General features: G+C 41.2%; 1 protein-coding gene across 3 annotated transcripts in view; it reads right to left on the reverse strand.

Moving 5' to 3' along the window:
- DCUN1D3 (defective in cullin neddylation 1 domain containing 3) overlaps positions 1 to 17,806 on the reverse strand; it is a 43,560-nt gene that overhangs the window by 8,269 nt on the left and 17,485 nt on the right. The window lies entirely within an intron of this gene.

Genomic DNA, 17,806 nt, shown 5'->3' on the forward strand with positions numbered 1-17,806 from the left:
GAGGTGATTTCTCTAAAGACTGCTCTGTCTATTCAGGACTCTTATTCTTACCCCCAACTAGTTTGCTAGAAAAGCCATTTACAATTTAGTACCTGTAAAATTTTGCCAACTGCTATAATAATGGCAGCCATTGTAATGACTTTGTTAGTAGAAATGTGGACCAGGAGCCAGAAATACATCAGGGAACGCAGACACCAAAGTCTATGTCAGCCCCACATGGGCCCCAGTTCTAGGACCTTTCATGGACCTTCCTGATCCAAACTCAAAGCTCTTAGAGGACTGGCAGTGGGGCAGAAGGGTGGTTTTTATGAAAGGCTAGAACTTTAAACTATGCCCAAAAAACTCAGCTCCCTCCACATAGTGCCTGGATAAACTGGAGGTTATCTTCAAGAGAAACTCCCTCTAAGGGTAAACTCTGAGTATATAACAAGTTTAAAATTAAGAGCAGAATCATTCCTGTAGTTACTGGAGATGAATCATATCAGGGCCTGTCCCATTCTCCACCCTCAAAGAGAATAAATGACAAAAAGGCATGTCCGTACATGCTCTCAAAAGACTCTGCAGTTTCAGTTAGCTTCAAAAATACACTAAAACCCTTACAAGGTCTTTTGGTGTGGAAAATGACAGTCCCAAGTAAGTTTTCTAAAGTCTTTTTATGCTTTAAGACTATAGCTAGTAAGCCATAAGTAGAATCTATTAAAATTTCAAAAGGCAAGGGGTTAATTCTTAGAAGACCATCTTACAAAGGAAGCAACTGTTTGAGCTGAATTATCCCAAAAGGAAGGACTATACCATGTGGAGGGTCTGCTTTCCAGATTTGTGTTTCTAAAGACTAGAATGCTGAAAGAAACAAAAGGCCTAAACTTACACAAACCCCACATGCTCACAGACTGGCAACTCTAATTCCCAGGCACGCTGACTCACCAGGGTTTGCTGCTCAGCTCCTGCTGCTGAGGGAGGCACAGGCACCCAGTGAGATAAGAGGATTTCCTGGCCTCCCTCTGACCCACCTACCCCAGGCCACTCACCCGCCCACACTGGACAGATGCTTCATTATAACAACTTCCTCCAAATCCTGGCACCAAGGCCTTCAGGTAGGCACAGAACAGATGGGGCTCCCAAAGAGGCCCTAATCCCATTTACCCAACCAGTCCTTCAGGTAAGAGCATCTTTTGATGACCTGACACAGCCGAACTCGCTGAAACCTGAAGGCTTTTAACGTGCCCAGCAGATGAGAAAAAGGAGGAGAAAATAAATTTCAACAGATGATCTATCAGCAAGTACCAGAAGGTTGAATCCTTCTTCCATTCTGGTCCGTTTCTTTGAAATGCCCCTACTCCAGTTGAGTGTTGAGGCGTGCTGGTCTCAAGTCAGAAGAAAATATTTTCAGATCTGATGGTGAGTATGGTCCCCTGATTACTCTGATTCCTGCCCAATAGTCTACCCCTTTCCCTGGGAAAATACTTTTGCTCCCAGAGCTTTCCGCAGGCTCAGACACAGTGCCCGGCCCTGTGTCCCAGGCTGGCAGTGCTTCAAGTGTTTTAAAGCTGACTGTCTCCGCTGGACTCACTAGCTGTTGGCTAATAGCTAATAATAGCAGTCATCAATTATCAAGCACTTGATATGGTGCCAGGAACTATGGTAAGCACTTTAGGGACATTAACTCACATATCCTTTCCACAACCCTATTTAAAAACAGAGAAACTGAGGCTGCATAAAGTCATTACTCATGATCACATAACAAACAGAACCTGATTTGTCTGGCTCAAGAAACCATGACCTTTACCACTAGGCTAGACTGCTGAGACCACCTACAGCAGAACACTAAGAGAAAACACACCAACGGATGGGCCCTGAGTTTGGGAACACCACCATAGCAACCCCAGAGCAGCAAATCACAAATCTTACCAGCAGCCACTGGAAAGAGAACAACACATGATCTGTGCTCAGTGCTCAAGAAGGACAACCTGCCCACTTCTCCCAGGTTAATTCTCCAGACCTTCTCCCAGGTCTGCCCAGCTGCCATGATCCAGGCAGGCAGGATACCCCTGGGCTCAGCCCCACCCGAGGTCGGTACTAGAATTAGTCCAAATGCCCTAAACTTGTTATGTCCACCAGCATGATTAAAAGCTCCAGCTCTAAATCAAAGCCCGATTCTGCCACTGGCTAATTGTTTGAAACTAATGGAAATCTGAATTTCCTCAATCTGCAAAATGGTATTCATCTGGTAGAGCTGTTGTAAGGAAATGCAGATAAAAGGTACTTGGCACAAATTGTCTCCCACCATGCAGAGAACACTTGCTATGATCACTATTACTGTATCAGTAGTAGTAGTAGCCGAGTAGTATCTGGTTAGCCTGTTGGAAGCCCCAACTTGTCTCATTTGAACAATGGGTTCTAGGCCTGTTTCCCCATGCCTAGGCAGGGCTATTCCTGCCTTGAGTCATTAGCCTGGGTCTTGTTCAGAACCAGATTCTCACACCACAGCACTGACCCTACACCACGCCCAGGAATACCTAGAGGGCCAGACTCTCTACAGCACAGGATTTCCTTGTGATTGATCCTGAACAAAATCAAGGTATTTGCTATGCTGAATGGACACTGAATACTGGCCATGCCCTAGCCTTAACCTGGGACAGGCTTTCAGCCAGTTCCAAACTCCTTCCCCTTTCCACTTGGTCTCAGCTCTGTTGACGTGCAAATGACAAGATTTCTAGCTTTCTATTCGGTTCCCACTTGGCCCTCCTCCCTGTCACTGCCACCTCAGAAGTGGACAGCCTCAGCACAATCTGGGCAGCCCAGAGCCAAATTTTCAATAGTAATAGATATTAACAAATATCACTTTGTATTTGTTAGTATGTTATAATAGCTCTATCTAAACACAGCTCTATGGAGTAATTACCCCCATTTTACAAGAAAATAAATGCAGACACACTGAGGCCAAGCCTTGCTAGGAAAGGGGAAAACAGGAGCGGACTAATTAAAGACGAGCTCAGACAAACCTGGATTTGAATCATGGTGATGGCTAACTGTAACTAACTGTAACTGTCAGCATGAAACCTTAAAATGGAGCAGCTGTACCTTAAAGCTGCAGTCCCCAACCCCCGGGCCTCAGACCAGTACTGGTCAGTGGCCTGTTAGGGACCAGGCCTCAGAGCTCCGCCAAGTGCCCCCCTCCTCTGGTGGTACTCTGTGGAAAAACTGTCTTCCATTAAACTTATGGGGTGGGGGTGGGGGTGCCGCACAGCAGGAGGTGAGTGGCAGGAGGAGGGACGCTTCATCTGTATTTACAGCTGCTCCCTATCACTTGCATCACCGCCTGAGCCTTCTCCCCACCATCTGTGGAAAAACTGTCTTCCATGAAACCAGTTCCTGGTGCCAAAAAGGTTGGGGACCACTGCCTTAAAGGACTGATGAGTAGAATAAACGAGATAATCCATGTAAAGTGCTCTGCTCAATACCTGGCTCACAGAAAGCATTTAGTAAGCCTTAGCCCAGGGCTGGAGAACCTGCAGCCTTAAGGCCACAGGTGGCTTTCTTGGTCCTTAAGTGCAGCCTTTTGACTGAATCCAAATTTTACAAGAACAAATCCTTTTATTTTTATTAATACATTTTTGTTCATCTTTTATATTTTTATTTTTAAAATGAATGCATTTAAAGTCCCAAAGAATAAAATAATGCCACTGACGCAACTTATAAAGTAGCTTATATATTCGGGCAAAAAGGAAAGCCAATTAGTGATGTAGAATTTATGAAAGAATGTCAAAGTTGTAGGATGCTCTATTAGACTTCTGATAACATTTCAAAGTACAAACAACTGCCTCTTTCAAGGAGAATCATAACTGATCAGCAGCATGAATTAGACTTCAACTTAACAGAACAACTTCATACAATACTTCAAACGGAAAATATATATTATTCAATCACTTTGGATGAATCAATTGGTACTAGTGACTCAGCACAGATTTAGGGTCATAACAGATGATTTTCTTGGATACAGTTACTCACTTTGGGCACTCTTATGAACAGAACATGGGTAACAGATATCTTCAACAACTTTCAAGATAAATGTTATAGATGTCAAGTTGGACTGAATTTGGTAAATTTAGTGAGTGTATGTACAGACAGTGCACCTTCCATGACAGGAAAACACTAAGGGTTTATTGCACAGATTTTTAAAAAAAGTATTAACAGATCCAGATGCTCTCATTTCTTTTCATTATATCTTGCATCAGCAAAATCTCTATGCTAAAGAGAGATTTGAAGTGGCACTTTGCAACAAGTTATAAGTATTGTTAACTCTATTTGTGCAAACACAACACAGCATCCTCACTTTCGTAACATGCTACAGTTGAACAATGAGGTATTCCATGTGGATTTGCCATATTACTCTAAAGTGTGTTGGCTATTTCAGGGACAGGCATTAGCCAAAATTTTATCTCTGTGAGAACAGACAGTTAAATTACCTTTCAGCTTCACCTAGTTGGTATCACCAAGGCACCTAAAGAATGACAGATGGAACTGATTGAGCTCTTGGTAGATTACATTTTAAAGTCATTGTCTGATGCTAAGAAAGATCCAATTGAAATATGGAAAAATGCAGTAGAATACCCACACCTTCAGCAACATGCCCCAAAAATGTTTTCTTTGCTTTTCAACCACTTATTGCTGCAAATCTACATTCTCCTACCTAACCCAAATTAAGACACCCTTCAGGTCAGAAAGGACTGATACCCATCTAGAGGATCAACTGAAACTGCGGAGCTCCATGCTGCAACCAAATATTCAAATGTTTTCCAACAAAGTCATTAAAAGGTTAGTTAACTTTAAAATTAACAAATAGTTTTCATTTTTTGAAATTATTAAGTATGTAGTAGTTAGATTTTTATAAATAACGTACATTTTTAAGTATATCTAATTGAAGTTTCTTGAATGTGGCCTTATTGGATCACAGGTAAGTTAACATAGCCTTCCGACATGAAAAGGTTCCCTCTATGATAGTTATTATCACAAAGTTGGTGACAAAACCAAGCCTCCCTTCCAGGATAGTGCCCTTTTCAGCAGCCAGCCCAGACCTCCTGTGGCAATTCAGGTGTGCTCAGCAGCAGCTCCCCTGCTCTCACAACAAGCCACTGGCTCTCCTACTTCATTCAGTTAAGGGGCAACAAACAGGTAGAATGGAGTCAAGGACAAGGAGGGGTGGGCAGAAAGGAAAGGCAGGAAAAAGATACAGAAAAAATCCACAAACTAGAGAAGGCTTTTCTTTTACTTTTCTACTTAAAGTTTTGGTTGTTTACCTGAAAGATCAAAGAGAGTAACTCTGCCCAGCTCTGCTTAGCTTATGCTGGACCAAGATCAGCCTCCAGCTTTTCTCCCTCAATTTCGGCTCCAAGTGTTTTTGCCCCCTCCCCCTTCTCTGCACATCAGCCTCCAGACACCTTCCTCCCCGTGCCAGCCCTGGCTGCTATTCTTGGGGAAGGGCTTGGCTGCCTGCCTGGCCCTAGGCCTGAGCAGCCACTGCTGGGCCCAAAGGGCAATCCCCGAGGCTGCGGTCCTGTGGATGCTCTGCTCTGGCTCCAAAGAGGGATCAGGAAGGTGTCCCTCCTATTTCTTAAGCAGTTCATGAAATGACAACTAGGCAAGTCCTTGTCTTCCAGGAGCTTCCCCTAGCCGCTGAGATAGGATGGCCTCTTATGGAACAGAACTACCATGGAGGGCTAATCCGCACTGAGACTTGGTGTGAATGGAGACAGGAAAAGGAGAGAGAAGTGTGAACTGCCCTTATAGAAAGAGGGGTAAAGAAGGACTGAGGAAGCGAAACCAATATATGTGAAGCTGGGGTGACATGCTTATAGGCATCATCACCCTCAAACCTCATGAACACCCTGGGAAATAGGCTGTTACACCTCTTATAGAGTAGGAAACTGAGGTTTCTTAACTACTAAGCAGCATGACTGATAAATAAAAACAGTCTGTCAGACTTCCTCTGGGAAGGCTTCTCAGAGGTCTTGTTCTCATCCTTAAACGGCTATAAGTATGAAGTGAAAGGAAGTGGGAGAGGGCTAATATGGTTGGTCCGTGGTATTAACATAGATTAATAACAATATTTTTTAAGTAATTACATATATTGAGGGGATTGACATGAATTATCACATTTAATCCACTATAACTGTATAAGGAAGATAATACAATCTTCATTTTACAGAGGGAGGAAGTGAATAGAGTCTGAAGGAGTTGGCCTGAGGTCACAGAATCAGTCTAAGAAGGAAAAGGGATTCAAATCCAGGCATTTTGACTCTTAATTGTCCCCTCTCCACCACTAGCCTCACCACTGCTGTCTGCCATGTGTGCCAGAATATCCCCCTCCCCTAAGGAGATGTTGATGCCCCAAGAAGAAAAGGTACAACACCTAGGTCTGGAGGTACTGAGTCACTACAAACAGAGTAAACTCCCAGGAAGCCTTTGGTTCTGGTCTGGCATCTCCCTGAGCCATGTGTGCCCTTTGAGCCAGTCATTTAACCTCTCTTAGTTTCTGTGACCCCCATGTTAAAGTGAGGAGACCATCTGAGTGAATCTTCCCAATGTCTAATGTTCTGAGATTACCTTCATTTTTTTGTCATTCAAAGAGGCCAAAGTTCTAAATTTGCAACCCTCTGAGAACAGGCGCTTTGTCTCCTTAGTGAACAGTTCTCACGCTTTTCCTTGCCCAAGCCTATCAGAGCCAAGGAAAAAGCAGAAGTCCAAAAGGAGAGAGAAGTCGAATCTGAACAAGGGGAGACAACACTGGGTTTGCAGACCTCCCCTCTCTTTAATCACCTTAGTTTGATCTCTGCAGGGTCAGTGATGGGGTCCTGCCATATAGAAAACAGACCAGAGCAAGCTGGCTCTTTGTTGCAGCTGGCCGGGTCAGGAAGCCCACTCAGAGGAATGCTGTGCTGGCTACATATGGGGAACCTGTCACCCAAGAGGCAGACTTGTGAAATGAGGAGCTAGAAAACAGAAGGCAAATGTTGGCACCAAAAAGTAGTGTCAGCAAGGCACTTGAGACCCACTCTGAGACTTCCTTGACAGAAGGGACCAATCCATTCCACTCCTCCATTCTGTTCCCATCTAGAGTCTATTCAGCAGCACGAAGCCACTGACAGATGCTGGTGTTTCTGCATTTTAGCAATACCAGAAACTCATCTTTCCAACTTTCATCTAAACAGTTTGTAGAGCTAGCTGGGTGCATGTTTTTATTCCTTCCTATATCTGCCAGATACCCAAAGACCAGAGAGCATGAGTACATAGATTCCTCAGACAGCTTTTCTACAGCTGCCAAAGGCGGAAGTGACTATGCTCGCAGTGGCTGCCATCCTCTAGGAAGAGGCTCAAGGCAAGACCACAAGAGCCCCCTGATCCCACCCGGGCAGCCACAGGCTCTGTGTAACCTCAGAAAAAGGTGGAAAATGGGTGGTGTCCATTTGTAAACTACTTCCTATAAAGTAAACTTACAAAGATAATGAGAAGGAAAAATTGAGGGAGTACTTTAAATGCAGAGTTGCTGCTGTCACTTGGAACCTGGGACTTAGAAGATCACCTTTGGAGATTAGGTCTTAGCCAGAGCTACTTGGGAGGGAAAGCTGTTCCCTCTGCCAAAGCAAACGAGACCCGTCTGCTTCTATTTTCATGCTTTTAAAAGGCTTTTTGTCCTAAAATGTACTGCAGCAGCAAGCTAATTCCAGTTAGGGTTGGGTAGGAACACATGACTTTCTACATCAACCAATCTCAAATGTGAAAAAAAAAAAGAGGGAGAAAGGAAGGGAGAAAGGGAGAGAGGGAGGGAAGGAGGAAAGAGAAAACGTTTAAAAAAGAAAAATAAACCAACTGCTTATATTTCTGTAAAATAATCTTAGGTCACATGACTCAGACCAGCCGGCTTAGCGCAAAGTAATTTCTTTTCTTTTTAAATTGTTCTCACTGTTCCTTACCTTGTATACTTCAAACATACTACTAAGAATATACATCCAGTTGAGGCCTGAGGACTGAAGCCAGCATGGGCTGGCTAGAACAAATACCATTGCCAAAAACACCCAAGCCAACACACATATACTATAAAGTTTCCAAATTCCAAATAATGAAACATTTTTGGTGTCTGGGCTTCAGAACTGAGCTACATATTTAATCCCACATGACTTAACTGGAAAAGGGCCATATAATTTTGCAGGTCCACAGTGGAAGCATTTTTTTTTTTTTTTTTTTTGCAGTCACTACTGATCTGGGCAGTTTTAATACCCACTTAGTTGCAAAGGGGACATCATTAAGGGGTACCAGATTTCTAGGTTGGCCACTATTTTTGTTTCTGCACCAGCTTTTTCAGTGACTTTCCCTGTTTAAAACCAGAGGGCCATCTTGGATTTGTGCTCTGTAATAAAAATGGCATGACTGCTACACTCTCCATCTCTGGCTATATGCTTGCCGCCTGTCCTATTCCTTAGGATAGAGCCTCACTAGACCCCACTGAAGCTAAACCACTGATTAGACACTAATTCTCTGCTTCTAGTTAGCGTATGAATATCAGCCATCCTGGAGGTCTACCTCATTATAAGTGATTAGTCCTCAAGCACCCAAATACCACATCATCTATTTACTTTTTAGTTATTATCTGAGGAATTCAGTGGTCAGCAAATGACTGAAAAATAGTTAACTGTAGATGAGATTAGATGTTTACATCTAAGTAAAAAGCAAAAAAGGAAATTGTGAAATGAGTCAAAAGATGAGGAAGGAGCACAATGTAAAGATGATAAATGACTGCATCCAAATGTCTTAAAGGGGCACCTGGATGACCACAAATGTGTAGAGGGGGTTTCTAAAGCCACATAGCCTCTAAGTAGGCCTCAGGTTCATCACATCAATCTCTTAATGTTTGCTAATTCTTTATGAGGGGAAAAAAAACCCTAAATCCATTAAGACCACATTTATCAGCTTTTTCCTAGAGGCCCATGATTGAAGCTGGCTGCTAATGCACAGTAGACAGGAAGAGGAAGAGGGACAGAAAAGACCTGTGCAATAAAAGAATTCCTGCTTTCAACCACATCAGTAACCTGGTCAGAAAAGTGAGGCCACTAAAGCTTTCTTTCCTGTTGCCAGATTGTAAAGTATTACATAGTTATTCTGTAAGTTTAGATAATACAGAGAAGCATAAAGAAAAAAAATGTCAACTACTAATCCCACCACCTACAATTAATATTTGACTATATCCTTGTAGTCTTTTGTCTAAGCACATATGGATGGCACACATAAACATATACATGTACATCTCTGCACATGGAACTTCTAAAAAAAAACTGGGGTCATATAATATTATATAACATATTTTGCAGCCTATTCCACTGAACACTTTTTCATAAAAATCTTATCTCATAAAATGATTTTCAAAGAGCAGGAATTCAACAATAGTATTGGTATCACTACTGCTGCTCTAGCTATTTCACACAAAGCATAGACTATTTATACCCGACTATTCAGTCTGTCAAAAATTTGGTGCTGCTCTGCAGAAGAGGGGCAAAGCAGTTGAGACTCTCTGTGGTAAAACATTTTGAGTTGCCAGGTAAGTGTTCCAATGAATGGGGATACCAAAATTTGTCAGTTAAATCTCTTTAACTGGACAAAATATTAGACATTTAGCTTACTTCCAGTAGTTCACTATACTGGAACAACAATACTGGTGGGATAATAAACAGAAACAATACTGGTGGGATAATAAACAGAAAAAAACCACACACACATATATATAATATATATAAATATGGGAGAGGGAGAAGGAGAGAGAGAGACACAGAGAGAGAAACAGAGAGAAAGAGCATATCAATCTGACTTCCAAAAAAGTAGTGTCAAGTTATTCTGGCAATGTATTGAGAGTGCCTATTTCTCTCAACATCTTCTTGCACTATTTGCCAACTAATTCAATTTCTTTAAAAAACAACAACAACAACAAAAAAACCTTGTCAAAAGCACATAAGACTTTATATTTAAGGAAAATATCAACCTATCAAACCAATTATATCTAAATTTCCCCAATTTATTGTTTCAAAAGAATGATCAACTCTTCCCTCCCCACCAGACACACCCAAAAAGAAAAAGAGGCCAGGCACCATGGCTCATGCCTATAATCCCGGCACTTTGGGAGGCCTCAAGGATCCCTTGAGGCCTGGCCTGGACAAAACAGTAAGACCCCATCTTTACCAAAAAAATATTTTTTTAATTAGCTGGACATGGTGGTGCACACCTGGAAATCTCAGCTACTCAGGAGGCTGTGGGGAAAGGACTGCTTGAGCCCAGAAATTCAAGGCTGCAGGGAGCTATGATCACACCACTGCACTCCGGGTGACAGAGTGAGGCCTTGTCTTTTAAAAACAAGAGGGAGGGAGGAAGGGAGGGAGGAAAAATGAGGCCCACCTTGAGGTCTAATGAGTAATGGTCCCCTTACCAAAGGTTTAGCATAAGAGGTAAAAGGGTCTGGCCCATGGGTCTGGCCAGAAGCTGAGTGAATCATTCCCTGGGAGCAAGAGGCTCATTCAAAAGGAAACTGTGGAACCCCTGAAACAGTAAATGGGCTGCATTTAGCCCCAGACTTATCTATGGTCTTTCAAGCTACAGATTGGAACAGAGGTCATTACTGCAAATGGCAGACTTGTCTCCCTCCCTAGCATCCAGGCTCATCATCAGGTGATTACCCAATTTTCACTAGCAGATCCCTCTCCCTCACTCTTGGCCAATGGAATATGTGACTCAGGCCCACCAAAGCCTCACATGCCCCTGGCTTCAATCACTGGATGAGGGATATGCCAGTAACTTAAGCCAGCCAAAGTGACTCTCAGCACTGAAAACATAGGAGATTAGAGATGCTATAGTTATCTAATCAGAAAGAGCCACCAGGGAAAATAATGATGCCTATCAAAGGATCACTGTGAGGATTAAATGGTCCCTTCTTAGCAGATGGGTCTCAGCTCAAATGCATGTAGAACCCAGGAATGAAATCACCAGTAGAAACAGTGCCAGGAGACAAACAGTTCTGAAGGCATTATTTGCACCCCGAATCCAACTGTACCTGAACAGTCAAGATCAAAGCCTGAACCTTGCAGATATGTAAGCCAATAAATTCCCTTTTGCCTAAGCCAGATGGCAGGTTTTCTGTCACAATTGAAAGAGTCCCTACCAAGACACAGTTATGCCGCTCAGATCTTTTCTACTCACAGAGCAAAGAAAGAGAAGATCTAAGACCCAGACATGCTGATTTATGGTCTGGGACCAGGCTCCTAGGCCACAATTTCAACTCATACGTCATGGGAACCCTTAGCTGAACAACAGGACCAATGATCCCACGCTCAAGAAAGATGTCAAATTCCATTACAACTGGGTGGGTCACTAGGATTCTTTTGAATAGATGGCATGACTAATGAGCTAAAAGAACCTTTCTGATTGCAATTTTTACATCAGGCCTCCTTCAGGTAGATATACCACAGAGAACTTCAGGGGATTTATTCTGTTATATTCTTTATCTATTCTATTCTTCATCATCTTGTTCCCAAGAAGGAACATCCTTCCAGCATTCAGATACCATGTGAAAGGCTGTAAAGCTAGAGATCCTGGAAGTCTCTCTCTGTGCAATAATAACATGATCAATCTTTCAGCCGAAACAGATATTCGATCTAAGCCACATCCTATGAAACTGAAAGACCAGATCTGATCAGAATTTGGCTACCCCCTTGGTTTCAATTACTATCACTGAAGCAATTTTTCTTTGATTTAAGTGCTACAGATCCTTTTTAGAAAGTGTTCAGGTTTTGGAGACAGTGACAGGAAATGCTCATGTTTGTGCATCTTTATTAGAAATACATTCCCTGCAGGTTGCAACTTGAGGCCCCAAGGGCTCTCATATATTTTTTTAAACAGTTACTTATTTTCACAAATGCTCATATGGCACAAAGCTGCAGGGTATACTAACATGTGTAAAGATAAGCAGATAATTAAATAAAAAAGTAGAGCTCTGTTCCTGATAGAAGGCATTGTGGTTTTGCAAGTTTTGTAAGGTAACACACCTGATGATTCCTGCCCACTTTCCACCCACATGATCTGCCAAAATTGCCACCACCTAATGGCCATGGAAATGCTGTCTATTACAACTTTGCCCTAGTGGCTAGGCCCTATTTTAAGAAACACCAACATGAGAAAATTCTAAAATAAAGCAGCAGCACCATAAGCTCTTTGGTCATCAACAAGTTTGAAAATCCAAGGATAGCTATAGGCCCCAAAATATTAACACAGTGTGTGTACACACGAACACACACACACACACACACACACACTGCATCCATTGATGGACTGGGGTGGTGTCTATGGAATTACATGCAGCTTTTCTGAACTGCCATCAGTGTTTTTCCTGTACTGTAACCACATTCAATTCCTTCACTCCAAAACCAACTGCACAGTTATTGCAGCTCCTTCAGCTGCTCCAGTACAGTTGTGTGCCTTCTGGGAAGGACAGGACATGCTTTGGATGCAGAATGACAGGGTTTGCACAGATAGCCCTATTAGCTCTCCAGAGCACATTTAACCAACGTGAATCTCAGTATCCTCATCTGAAAATTGGGAAAATCAAAAGATCACTGTGAACTGGATAACCATATGCAGAAGAATGAAACTAGAGTGTCTTGAAATCTAGATTCAAACTGAAAAAAAAAAAAAAGAAAAGAAACTAGATCTCTATCTCTCAGCATATATAAAAATCAAATCAAAATGGATTAAAGACTTAAACTAAGACCTGAAACTGTGAAACTACTAGAAGAAAACACCAGGGAAACACTCTAGGACATTGGTCTGGGCAAAATTTTTTTGTGTAAGACCTCACAAGCATAGGTAAAATAGACAAATGAGATTACATTAAGCTAAAAAGCTTCTGCACAGCAAAAGAAACAACCAAGAAAGTGAAGAGACAACCCATAGAATAGGAGAAAATATTTGTAAACTATTTTTCTGACAAAGGATAACCAGAATACATATGCAGATCAAGTAACTCAATGGCAAAAAACCAAAATAATCTGATTTAAAAATGGGCAAAAGATCTGAACAGACATTTCTCAAAAAAAAAAAAAAAAAGACATACAAATGGTCAAAAGGTATATGAAAAAATGCCCATCATTAATCATCACAGAAATGCAAATTAAAGCCACAATGAGATACCATTTTACACCAGTTTGAATGAATGTTACTAAAATGTCAAAAAATAACAGATGTTGGTGAGGATGCAGAGAAAACACTGACTGATAACACTGTTGGTGAGGATGTAAATTAGAATAACCTCCATGGAAAATAGTATGGAGATTTCTCAAAGAACTAAAAACAGAATGGCCATTTGATCCAGCAATCCCACTACTGGGTAACTACCAAAAGGAAAAAAAGTCATTATATCAAAAAGACACCTGCACTAATATGTTTATCGCAGCAGTATTCACAATAGCAAAGATAGGGAATCAACCCAAGTGTCCATCAAGGGATGATTGGATAAAGGATGTGCTGTGGAATACTACTCAGGAATAAAAAATGACATCCTGTCTTTTGTAGCAGCATGGATGGAACTGGAGGCCATTATGTTAAGTGAAATAAGTCAAGCACGTATCACATGTTCTCATTCATATGTGGGAGTTAATAAGTGGATCTCATGAAGATGGAGATGGTTTTATCTTCTCTAGGTAGTTAACAGAGGCCAGGATGGGTAGAGAATTGGTTAATGGGTACAAAAATTCAGTTACATAGAAGATAAGTCCTATTGTCAACAGATCAGTAGGGTGACTACAGTTAACAATAACCTATTGTATACTTCAGATAGCTAAAAGAAAATAATTTGAATGTTACTAGCATAAAAAAAGAAAAATATTTAAGATAATGGATATCCCAATTACCTTAATTTGATCTTTACACATATGAATATATCAAATTATCATATGTACCTCAAAAATATGTATAACTATTATATATTGATTAAAAAAAAAAGATCAATGTGAATAAATGGCTCCTTCATATCAGATGGGTTTCAGTTCACATGCTGAGATGTGTTCCCTGTCCAACCAATCTAAAGTGTCACTTCACTCTAATCTAGCACAATATTGTTGCATTTCTTCAAAGCACTTAACACACTGAAATTCCTATTTGCTGACTTTTTATTGTCTGCTCCCCCTATCAGCAGGGACTTTATCTGTCTTATTCACTTTATCCTGTTCACCTAAGCTGTGTGGCACACAGCAAGAGTTTGATAAATATCTGTTGAATGAATAATCACTGATACTTACTGAGCACTCACCCTGTACAGGACTTTATCACTTTAAATGCATTAACTCATGATTGAATAAATGATGAATCTGACAGGCTTAGCACTTTCCCAATCACAGTTAGTACTCATAAAAGGTATTTATACCAATTCTGCTTATATAACGTTAACAAATACTCAACAGCAAAGGGAGCTGAGTCCTAACGATGCAGAACTCAGTATCAGTTCTCACGGTCTGATTCTTAAAGTCCAATTTCTCCAGGACCCCTCCACTCACACCACTCACTACCTTCAGAGAGAAGAGAAAGGAGGGAATTGTTTCATTGTGCCAACTATTCCCTACCTCATCAGTTTCTCAGATAATGGGACACAAACAAGGCTTATTGGCCGGCAGTATACAGTTCCATCTCCCCTCACTTCACAAGCTAATTTTCACCCCAAACAGAGCAAAAAGCCAGAATTTGAAGCTGAAATAGGGAGATATTCAACCTGTCATGTCTCTTTTTGACCTGCACCTCAGTCCCTTGGAAAAAAATTCTTATTAACAGAAATTATTCCTGCCTCTCCTTTCAGCAAGGGTGTAAATCCTAGCATGTAGTGAAGCCATAGCCACACAGCACTCCAGGACACCCCAGGGGCTCACCAATCATGTGAACTCTTGTGAAAAACCTTCGGGGTACTGGTCTGAACTGCATGTTTCTCACCTCAATAAATAAAAGCATCAAAGTTAAGGTGTCTGGAGATGCAAGCAAAAGCCAGCAGCTTTTTTGAATGCTGCATACTGTTTGTTTTAAATAGGAAGGGCTTGCGGCTGGTTTTACACTGCTTGAGATGGTACACCACCATGATATTTTACTAAGTTTCACTTGATAACGTGGAGGGCTGGAGCATGTATCTTGTCAAAGAGAGTAAGAGATGTGGACAGTAAAGGTCCTCCACCTCTTTAGAACCACTGGAAACAATGGACTATGTTTCACATGATGACAAGAAAGGCCAAGAACTAAAGTCTTAAACAGGTCCCCGAAGCCAGACATACTTGCCGAGAAAGCACAGAGCAGATTCCACCTCCGCTGGCTGGCAGGCCCACACATTCTGCTTAGCCATGTGAAACAGCCAGCTCTCTCTCTCCCCGCCCCCAGGCCCAGTTATGATATTTGGGGTAAGAGAGAATAGCAACACCAGTGACTTTTCTAGGAGACTATTTTATAAAAATAGAGCTTCCAATTTTAGGCCTAAAATTAAAAAAAAAAAAATAGCCAGAATTAGAAGTTTGTTTTAACACAATATATTGAAAATTACAAGTTTAAGTGCTGGTAGCTGGGGACGGGGGATCACACCACCACATGACTTCTCAGTGAGTCATAAAAAATAGTACAGGCTTGTTTAACAGTGAGCGTCCACCAGTGATAGAATTAAGAAGTCCGCTTGTGTCAGATGATGAAAAACCAAACTGACACTCCTCTTGCATTTGTTTCAGCAGTGGCAGGACTGACAAAAATGACTGGCAGCAGCAATTTACAAGACAGAAACATTAATAAACCTTTTTTGAGGCTAGTCAAAGAGGAAATGTTTGAAACCCTGAATATGACTCATTTTTCAGAAGTTGTATCAGTTTAACAGGAAGAAAAAAAAAACACCTCTAAACTATTAATAAATCACTAACTGAAATATTTCTGTATTTCTAATGCCCAATCTTGATTAACATATCTTTATGTCAAAGTAAAAACCAAATGCAGGCATTTAACAGCAAGTTGCTACCCTGTCAGTTAGGAGAATCACTCTGGTGGAACTAGATGAGAACAACAAAAATTAATCTTCAGGCCTAGATGGATACTGTCATGATAATAAGATAATAAAGACCTTCACAAAGGGCTTCTGGGTACCATAAATTATATAACAAATCCACTTCTGCCAGGCAACCAGGATTAACTCCTATTCACCCAGGTTACAACTCAGTATTGCCAAGGGGCTTATCAAAATGGAAAAGTCATTATCCACCACTGCTCAGCAAAAGGCAAAGTCATCTTTCTCACTGAAAATCAGTTTGTTGACATCAATTACTCATTGTAAGAGAAGTCGACCTAATCTCAAAAACATTTTTTTTTTTTTTTTTTTTTTTTGAGACAGAGTCTCACTTTGCTGCTCAGGCTAGAGTGAGTGCCGTGGCGTCAGCCTAGCTCACAGCAACGTCTCTCCTGGGCTCAAGTGATCCTACTGCCTCAGCCTCCCGAGTAGCTGGGACTACAGGCATGTGCCACCATGCCCGTCTAATTTTTTGTATATATATATTTTAGTTGGTCAATTAGTTTCTTTATATTTTAGTACAGGCGGGGTCTCTCTCAGGCTGGTTTCGAACTCCTGACCTTGAGCGATCCACCCACCTCGGCCTCCCAGAGGGCTAGGATGACAGGCATGAGCCACCACGCCCAGCCTCAAAAACAATTTTGACACTTGCATCTTCCAGGCAAAAAAAAGGTAAGAAACAGAAAGAAAAATACTTCATTAATTTTTCCCCCAGTAAGTTCTTCTGACTCAATTTTCTTAAAGTGCCTACTGTGGTATTTTATTATAATAGACACTTTATTATGTCTCTTATGCATGCAAGGCTTGAATGTATTATACATTATTTACTCCTATGGAACACAAACATTCATGGTTCCCAAGCAAACAAACGTAATATGCACATAAAAGAGAAAGGATGTTCTTGTTTTAGTAAATTGTCAGCTCCAAGAAGGGAGGGAGTGTGTATGGTGACATGAAAAGGGCCAATTGGCACCTAAGAAATACTTTCCAAGGAATCAAATGAAATATAAGCACTACTATGTATCTAGTGCACTGCTCAAATCTACCTACATGTAGAGTACTAGCCACTTTTAGGTAATGCCCACAAGTTACCTAGGTTTACCTTTTTTTTTGTTTTTTGGAGGCAGGGTCTCACTCTGTAGCCCAGGCTAAAGTACAGTGGCATCTGGATAGCTCACTGCAACCTCAAACTCCTGGGCTCAAGCGATCCTCCTGCCTCAGCCTCCCTCACAAGTAGCTAAGACTATAGGCATGCACCACCACACCCAGCTAATTTTTCTATTTTTTGTAGAAATGGGTCTCACTCTTGCTCAGGCTGATAAGGCACCACTTTCAAAACATTTTTACACACACCAACAATCCAACAATAATACTCTTTAAGGTAGTAAGTGGCAAAGTCAAAATTTGAGGTTTAAATCATCACTTTCAAACAAGCATACTATGATATAGTGGCCTTTTGTTTGTTTTGGTGTGCGTAAGTCTTTCAGTCACTGAGAAATGAGAACTTGAACTAGAGCAATAGCTTTCAAACGTCAACTGCAACCTTCACTGAGAAATACATTTTATGTCCTGACCCAATGCACATATAAATACATGTACAACTCAAAGAAAATTTTCATGAATATTTATCCTTTTAAATATTTAGCCAATAAATATCCTTACTTCTATGATGTTCTCTGATTAGCACTATTTCTTCTT

Source organism: Microcebus murinus, chromosome 19 (assembly GCF_040939455.1).
Source record: "Microcebus murinus isolate Inina chromosome 19, M.murinus_Inina_mat1.0, whole genome shotgun sequence".
In the NCBI taxonomy this organism is placed as follows: Eukaryota; Metazoa; Chordata; class Mammalia; order Primates; family Cheirogaleidae; genus Microcebus; species Microcebus murinus.